The sequence below is a fragment of the Notechis scutatus genome, chromosome 1 (genome assembly GCF_049901735.1).
Source record: "Notechis scutatus isolate UNSWTSFEM ecotype Mainland chromosome 1, rNotScu1.2, whole genome shotgun sequence".
NCBI classification, from domain to species: Eukaryota; Metazoa; Chordata; class Lepidosauria; order Squamata; family Elapidae; genus Notechis; species Notechis scutatus.
Genome location: NC_142009.1, coordinates 214,087,132 through 214,096,372, shown reverse-complemented (window position 1 = coordinate 214,096,372; position 9,241 = coordinate 214,087,132). Strand labels below are relative to the sequence as shown.

Sequence of the window (9,241 nt, the reverse complement as noted above, 5' to 3'; positions counted from 1 at the left end):
GAGAAATAAGATGTTGGGATTATTTTAAGACTGATGCCTTTTTAAACTATATTAAGAACACCCTTCACAGATCTTGATTCTGGTCTGTTTCTTACACAGGAGGTATTTTGTCTTCACAACATCTGGATCTGTCAAAGAGGTGCGGTTGTAGACCTTACCAGATGTAGACACTTCATCAATAAAAGAATAACTAACAAATCATACTATAAAGAGAAGTACTACAATACAAATGTTGTATATCCATAAAAAACCCAAACTCTGTTTTAAGGCTGAGAAAAAAGATTTGGGCAGGGGGGATAGAAATAACTTAAACTTTCTAGACAGTTTTAAATATAAATTAATACTTCCCCCCTCTCCATCCCTTTCCAGATTTTTTCAGAAGTGACGATTAACAAATTAGTCCTGTTTTTTTGCCCTCACAATGAAGACCTTCTTGTACTACTAAAGCTACATTATTGACCTCTGTATATTGCCTTGAAAGGCTCACCTGTTTTATTCACTATGGCTTGTTCAGATTTGTTGTTGCTGTTGTCCATTCTTCTGAAATGAAAGCAGGAAGAGATTAATATGGAAAACACATCTGAAGGAGGTTTTGCATAATTTTGAAACATCCTGCTCAGCTCTTATCAAACCTTTTAAATGTGGCATTATGTACACCTTACTGAACCTGAGCTGCAATCTATTAGGCATAGTTTAGCATCCATAGATCATCTTGTAAACAGTGCTTAAGTAACCATGGCTAGTGTGGAAAAGATTCTATTAACAGCAAGTTACCCACTGGATACAGTTGCTAATGCTTGTCATTATGATTCTTTTTCTTTATTGCCAAATTAGCACATACTGGATATAGAATGGAACAATATTGTTCGAGAATTTAACATGCCCCTAAACTCTTATTCCAATCCCCTTATGCCTATATGCACACATACAAAGTAGATCCCAAGTAAAGGATTCTGAAATTGGAACTTTACATCCAAGAGACTCAAAGAGTTCTTATCTGTATACATGGCCTGGTGTGAAACCATAGCTTGATTCTTGCAAAAGATTTTGTTTGTCAGATCTCAGACAAAGAGCTCTGAGCCAGCACCCTCCTCACAACCAGTTTGCAGTTCAGCACACACAGCCCCTCCTTATTAGCCTGCTCCCTCCCCCCTCCCCCCACAAAGTGGACTTAAAATTAATTTATTTCAAACTCGGTGCCATTCCACGGAACATTAGAATATTGTCATCTGTGTAATTTTGGCTTTAGAGCGAGCGAGCAGGAAGGCTGTAAACAGGTCAAGAGCTTAGCCATCTGGCTTTTCCATGAACTAAACTTAATTTTTTGACACTCTTCTTTTTAACTAAATCTATGACAAAGTGACTCACAAAGTATTCTTCCAGGAGGGATTCCCCCTCCCTTTTTTCCTTTCCTTTTTCTTTTTTTCTTTCGAAGTTGCCCTAGTGCATAAGGGGAACTGCACTGCTTCCACCACCCTGTGGTAATTCTATGCCATGACATACCTTCCATTTTCAGCAGTCTCCTACCTGAAAGCTGCAGACTTTTACAGCTCGTTTGTAGCTGTTGCCAACTCATGCATTCATATTTATTTCAAGAAAGATGAAAACATAGAAAAATTGAAAACGGGGACATCTGTCATAGAGGACAACTCTATGTTCAATATTTGGAATAATTTGAACTCATGCTACTGGCTAGATTTAGAAACATTTTTTAAAAATGTGTCTATATATTTTTAAATATTTGCTTGGGGTTTCTTTTACTCCTTCGTAAAGAGTGGATGTTTGTCAAATTGTTTCAAAGGGTGATTTTTAAAAGCAACCCTACAAAAGTTGAGAGATAACTTGTTTAGACAACATGCCATTTGCACTGTTCTGTTGTAGAGAGAAGGAAATTCCCTCAAACTGTTGTATCCCCTCAAATGGAGCATAACATTATGGTCATTTTCTCACCGCTGGCACATTTTTTCCAGCTACTCGACTTATTATATGTAGCAGATGGTGTCCAAAGAAATCAACAAGCAAAGTTGTAAAGATGGAGTTGCAGAGAGGCAGGGGTAAAGGGTTATTCTGTGTGAAGCAGATTGTGGGGGAGACCGGTGAAGGAACTCATATATTTCTTCAGACAGTGGGAAGCGTTGCAAATGAAAAATGTAGGGTAGAATAGAAGATCCAGCCTGTGATACAAGAGTCCATTAATTTGGAAAATTGGCCAACAGAAATAGCTGTTGTGTATTATTTATGAATGTTCTTAATTTCTCTATTTTATGAAGTTAGAGGCATTGCAATTATAGCTAAGCCCATTCCAATCACTCGCTTACACTCATTGGGGATTTTGGGAAACAGTGTGCCACTTTTCTTATGTCCAACTTGCAAGTAAAAACTTTTCCAGGCAGAGCAAGAAATGTATTTGCAGTTTTACTCTTCCAGCATTTGGACCACCAACCTGTCATGTTTTTGCGTTTTGCCCACATGTTCCTAGCAGGGTGGGAAGAGCAGGGTTTTTTTTTTATCTGACACCTGCAGTCAAATTAATCCTGACTTAAGCTTGACAAAATGACTGCAAGAAGAAAAAAAGCTAGCTGAAAAGTACTCTATACAAAACAGCTGGGTTAATAAGTACTGGCCAAGAAAAAAACATTAAAGTGCTTTTAAAAATGGATTTCAAGAATATACTTGATTATGCTTCTAGAAACCTATAATTAGCACAGTTTATTTGGAAAAGTTATATCCTAATATATCAAGGAGTCTATTTTATTTTATTTTTTACTAGAACCAGGTTTTTAGGGCAAGCTATAACTTGAAAGTAAATATTTCTGTCAAAAATTTATGGGCTGCCCCATTGGCAACTCATTGAGAAAATATGACTCTTCCGTTCCATTGGATGTATCTACAAATATGCATAGTGGAGAAAATAGGAGGAGGAAGGAGCACTAGGAATGTTTGCTGCCTTGACTTATTTATACAACTAATAAAAGTGGGGTATATAGAAAACATAATTATTAACATGATTGACTGGGCTTACAAACAGTAGAGTTGGTTTTAGAAAATAATTAGTGTTAGAAAGATGGGTGCAATGGTGATATGTGATAAATATGAGAATACTGTGATGCAAACAAAATCTGATTCATATGGTTGTCTGTGAAGATTCTCAATCATCCAGGTCAAAGGTGCTTTTTCAAAAGGCAACTGGACTTTTTTTGTTTTTTTCTTCAGGATGTTTACCTTCTCATTCAAGAAGCTGCTTCTTCATGATTTGTATGGTTAGGAAAGAGAGGTATTTAAGGTTGTTCCAGTTTTATGGCAACTAGAGTCTATCATCTGCAGAAGTAGAGGTAGGTGAGGTTGCTTTGGCCCCATTTTAAAGAAATAAAGGAGTAGTCTGCTCTCATAAGCAAAATATGCTTTCCAATCTGGCCTTAGACTACTGTTCTAACCTCCATTGATCATATTCTCATTCCAACGTTGCATTAATCAGGAGCAGGATAGGGCATGTGAGAACAAATCAATCCACAGTCAAGCAGTGAGGGAAACAAGGGTGTCCCACACAGACATGAAGGGCATAGTAAGGCTGCCTGGTTTGCTTTTCAATTTATTAAGATTTAGATTGTGAAAAGGCATCATATTTTCAGACTATCTGCTTGTATTAAACATTATCCTTGTAGCCCCAAGATTTCAGTACTCTCAACGAATAAATTGTTAGGATATTGAATTTAGTAGCTGGAACAGAAAAGTGTACAATAGGCCAGAACACACAGTTGTGGTTGATTAGTTAAAGAGTACTGACTCATGTATGAGGCAATCTATGCTAGGGTTGGTTGCTGAAAGGTGTTTCCCTACCCCCGCCATTTTGTTCTGTGTGTTCTGTATATTGTTTAATTTACCTCATGATATTCCTGTGTTCCTGACTATCTTGCATTCTTTCTTTATGTATAATGACAAAGGCTGGTGTAAATTTGAATATTAAATATCATTTGGCTATTCATTGTAGGGTGAAGGCCTCTTCCGCATGTTTCCAGCCTATACAGTGCTGAGGTTTCTTTCTCCAATTGGACCCGCAATACTTGCTGATATCATTGATCCATCTTGTTTTAAGTCTCTTTTGTGGATGCTTTTTATCAAGTGGGATCCATTCTACAACTGCCTTGATCCACATGCCATCAGTTCTTCTTGCCATGTGACCAGCCCAATTCTTTCACTCTCTTGATGACATCATATACTTTTGTTTGTTCTCTAATCCATGTGCAGGACTTTCTATCTTGTTTTGTAATGCTGAGCATGTATTTTTCCATGGCTCTTTGCGCTCCTTGTAGCTTTTGTATTGATTATGAGGTTAGTGTCCATGTTTCACCGGCATATGTTAGAGCAGGTAGCACACACTGTTTGAAAATTTTTCTGTTCAGGCATAATGGGAAGTTATTCTTGAAAATTAAGCTTAACTTGCTGAATGCCTGCCAACCACATTTAACATGTCATTCAATTTCCTTTATCGTATCACCTTCTATTGAGATCTATTGGCCAAGATATATGTAATGGTCTACTAAGGCTACAAATTTGTGCTACTGTCTCTAACTTTATCTGAACAGCTGCTATGCAGTTCCTTCACATAAATCATATACTATCTTAAACTATGTATGTGTGTGTGTGTATATATATATATATATATATATATATATATATATATATATATATATATATATATGTATGTATATGTATGTATCCATGCATATATGCATAAAGTATGTATCTGTACCTATGCATGTACCTGTGCATCCATATAAATATAAATCCTTCCCCCACACCAATTGCAGAGAAGAACAAGCTCCTTGTCCCACAATCTTCAATCCAATATCTTTCCATTTCCCTTTACACTTTGGCAGAGAACTGCTCGGACCATAAAGATATAATTAGTTGTGTGTGGGTGAGGTATTTTTCCATAACTGTACAACATATGGATGCTTTCATTGTACTTGTATTTTGCAAAATAATGACCAGCAAACTACAGGTGGCATCAAAGCACGTTTTTAATAGAATAAAAGCAAGTGCCTTTATAATTTTCAAGCCCTTTGAGTGTTTCCCATCTCCCATTCCCCATATGTAGCTCTCAAGATGAAATACTCAACACATAAATTTGACAAACTCCAAATTCCTTTGACATGCCCTCTCTATGAAAAGAGTCTTCCTAAAACAAAAAAGGCAAAAAAGAAAAAAAAGCCACAAGATGTATCAAATGTTAAATTTTAACACAGGTGTGCTTCACCTGTAACTCCAGGCCAGCACCCCCCCACCTCAAAGCTTTGGATATATTCTTAGAAACACTCCCTCCCCCTCAAAAAGCACTAAATTTTCAATCATAAAGAGACAGAAGAAAGAACATTTTAAAATACACATTAATTTGGGTTTATTAATGAGGTGGACGTTAAACTAGTTTTAATTGATTTTTGGAAAGTAGCCCCTAATAAGTCATATCAGGGGCAAACATGTTTTTCAACTCAAGTAGCACACTCTTGCTTCAATGCAATGTCTTGCTTTGGAAATGAATGTAGCAAGTTCTGTCATAGAGACAACAGCCAGTATTTCTTCCCCAATATTAACAGATTAAAAAAAAAATTCCTTTGGAGGATCTAAGCATTAAAACTAGATCTTGATGGGCTAATTTGAAACAGAAGGGCGCCTGCATATGTGTGTATGTATGTTTGCCTGTTTATGCATATTTGCTTCCTCTTCGAAGTGTATAGCTAACCGGGAATTTCATCTTCTGAAATATTTTATGTTGGGTCAAGGATCTATGATTCTGTTCAAAATTAGTTGCTGTTAAAATAACCAGCATCAGAGATGCTCTGACAATAATTGCTATTATATACATATATTCCAGTCTCTGTGGCTGTGTAGGACATATCACTTTCATTTGCCAGGTGGTTTGCCAGGTGTATTGCAGCAGAGCTTTGTAATGCTACGCTGAGATGGCTTTCTCATCCTCAGCTCGATCCCTCATAAGTTTATGATAGTTAATTGCTTTGTGTGACCATGGAATGCTGCAACTGGCCATCAAGGTGAGCTAGTTACCAAGTGTCCAAAGTGCAGTCATGTGACTGTGACTGTGTGTGTGTTGGGGGGGGGAAGAGCCACCATTGGAACTCCAAAATTGGGTTGTAAATAACACTTGGAGGAACCGGTTGTAGTTTCAAAAAGTTGCTAAGAGAGGACCTGTGGTATATCAATTTTGACTAAAGCTTGTTGGCCACAGAATCTAGTTTTTCTGTGTGGTCTCATGGTATCTCTCACTGCAGACCAAGGTAAACAGGGTGTTCTGATTTCTCCCCATTCTGTCACTGAAGCCCTGTCTTGTTGTGCTGTATATGTAAATCTAGGGAAGGTAGCAGAGGTAGTATTCAGCAGGTTCTGACCAGTTCTGGAGAACCGGTAGCGGAAATTTTGAGTAGTTTGGAGAACAGGTAAATACCACCTCTGACTGGCCCCACCCCCATCTATTCTCTGCCTCCTGAGTCCCAGCTGATTGGCTGGGTCTTCTTTTGTTGCCCTGCACAGGAGAACGGAGCTGGAAAGCAGGTTAGTGGGGTGGGGAGGGAATGGGGATTTTGCAGTATCCTTCCCCTGCCAAGGCCACCAAGCCACGGCCACCAAGCCACACCATGCCCACCAAGCCATGCCCATGGAAACCGGTAGTAAAAAAAATTGAATCCCACCACTGGAAGGTAGGTAGGAAGAGCAAGGCAGATGAAAAGAGATTCTGTCTAGGGCACAGAATCCGATGCCTAGGAAATCTTGGGGCTGGTTTGCTTGGGTACACTCCATTGTTTTTAGTGAGGCTTGCTCTGTAATTGGAAAGAGTGTTAGGGTTGCATTTTAAAGCTGTAGCCTATGTAGGTGAACATTTTCTACAAATAGTCCCAAGTGTGAATAAGTAAATCTCTTGCTTCTAAAACTCTTCCAAGCTATGGGTCCTATCAAACAATACTCTTTGAGCAACATGGTTGGTGAATTGGTCCTGCTTCCTGCCTTTTTCAAAAGATCATGCTATTGAATTAAATTAGCTGTCCTGCTGTAAATGATTGTTGAATTAAAGAGGACTTTGAGTTAACATTTTCGAACAATGTAATAAGCAACTTCCAATTAAAGTTTTCTATATACGTAGAAAATGTGTAATGAATGAATCGGTAAAGACCACATAATGAAAGCCTGTTAGCAGGTTTGAATGTATTCTTGTAACTCAAATTTCTATACCACTTGGCTATTATCTTCCATCAGAACAAAACATACAATTACCAATTTTATCTTATCTTGGACTTATTATTAAAGAGGAGTAAAGGAAACTTCATCCCAGAAGCTGTAATGTGATTTTTGATTAATAGTGGGATTTGTATGTGACAAGAATATTTCTCTTAGGCAAAGTATGCACATGTATCTTTACCTGAACTGACTTGTTTCTGTCAGAAATTTTCCCTGACCCTATAGAATTGGATTATTGTATACGTTGGCATGCTGGTGTATTTGCACACACAAAGCTGGTTATCTCTCCACGAAATCATATTGCTCTGTATTCTACAATGTTTTGAAGGTTACAGTAGACAGCAGATTGTAATCAATAGAGATCTATATAAAAATAAATTGGGTTAAGAAACCAACTAGCAGTTATCCCAGCTTCAGGAATAAATCGGTTAAAAAAGAGAAGAAGATAATTCATCAGCCTCAATAACTCTGAACAGCTTCAGACCTCCAGAGATATGTCGGCAGCTGTAATATTTTAGTCTTGCTAACACTTAGGTATGTTTTGGGACCAATGGAGAAAAAGGGATACTGTTATTTCCCACAGAATTGTTCCCCACACAAAATATAGCAGTTGGAGAAATGTTTCTGAATGTCGCTGCACAACACTTTTCATTTTCTTTGTTGTCAGCCATGACCCCTGGCTTTGCTTATAGTTAAAATTCAATGACTTCTTTTTTTATATATATAAATTTTTTATTGAACAAAAATTCAATGACTTCTGAAGGGCTGATTTCCTAATCCCGAAGTACAGGGGTTCAGCTTGACAATGTTTTTCCTATAGACAAGGATAAAAATAAAAATGCCTTGCTGAAGGCAGCCACTTCTTGAACATTTTCAGGCTAGAAATCCTGAAATTTATTTATCTTTCACATTTTTGAATTTGTTATGTGTTAATGCAGCCTAGGATTGCATTGCTTTTTTGGCTGCTGCTGCACACTGTTGGCTGATATTTAAGTGATTGTCCATTAGGACTCTAAGATCCCTTTCACAGTTACTGGCATTAAGCCAAGTTTCACCTAGTCTACAGTTGGTTTTTCTTTCCTAAGCGTAAAACCTTACTTTTATCTATGTTAAATTTCATTTTGTTAGATAGGACTCAGTATTCAAGCCTGTCAAGATCTTTGTGGATCTTGAGTTGTCTTCTGGAGTGTTGGCTATTCCTGCCAGTTTAGTATTGTCTGCAAATTTGATGATTTCCCCTTCAATTCCCTCATCTAGATCATTTATTATATTTTACTGGGCCTAACATATTGAAGATATTTAAGAGTACTGGGCCTTGAGGCCACTGCACTGAAATTTGTTGCTATCATGAAGCAAATGATCTAAGCGTCAAAGCTCACTGCAACTGTATTGCCAAACAGGCATTAAGAGTTGTAAATTTAATTTTACGAAGCTTCTTCTCTGGTAATACTGTTTTGCTAACTAGGGAATTCAAATCCTTTGCTAGACCAATACCTGAATTCAGCTCTGCTTTCTGGAATCCACACTGTATATCAGACATAAATACAATTGAGCGAGTCCAGAAGTATTTTACCAGAAGAGTACTATATTCCTCTGTTCACAACAGAATACCCTACACCACCAGACTTGAGATTCTTGGCTTAGACAACCTTGAACTACGCTGGCAACGATTGGACTTAAGCATAGTACATAAAATCATATGTTATGACATCTTATCAGTTAATGAATATTTCAACAACAACAACAGAAGAGCGCACAACAGATATAAACTAAATGTAAACCACTCCAAGCTCGATTGCAGGAAGTATGATTTCAGCCACAGAGTGGTCAATGTCTGGAACTCACTACCTGATTCTGTTGTCACCTGCTCAACCCCCCACTCTTTTACCCTCAAACTAACCTCTATTGACCTCACCCCATTCCTAAGAGGTCTGTAAGGGGCATGCATAAGCACAAAATCGTGCCTACTGTCCCTGTCCTATTGTCCCCAATT

The 9,241-nt window shown here is 37.8% G+C and overlaps 1 long non-coding RNA gene across 1 annotated transcript in view; it reads right to left on the bottom strand.

The window, feature by feature from the left end:
• Positions 1-525: 525 nt before the first annotated feature.
• The window catches only part of LOC148133181 (uncharacterized), a 92,411-nt gene continuing 83,695 nt past the window's right edge, over positions 526-9,241 (bottom strand). The window contains exon 3 of the long non-coding RNA XR_015747181.1: positions 526-540. This is a non-coding gene — a long non-coding RNA (uncharacterized LOC148133181). The remainder of the gene's footprint in view (positions 541-9,241) is intronic.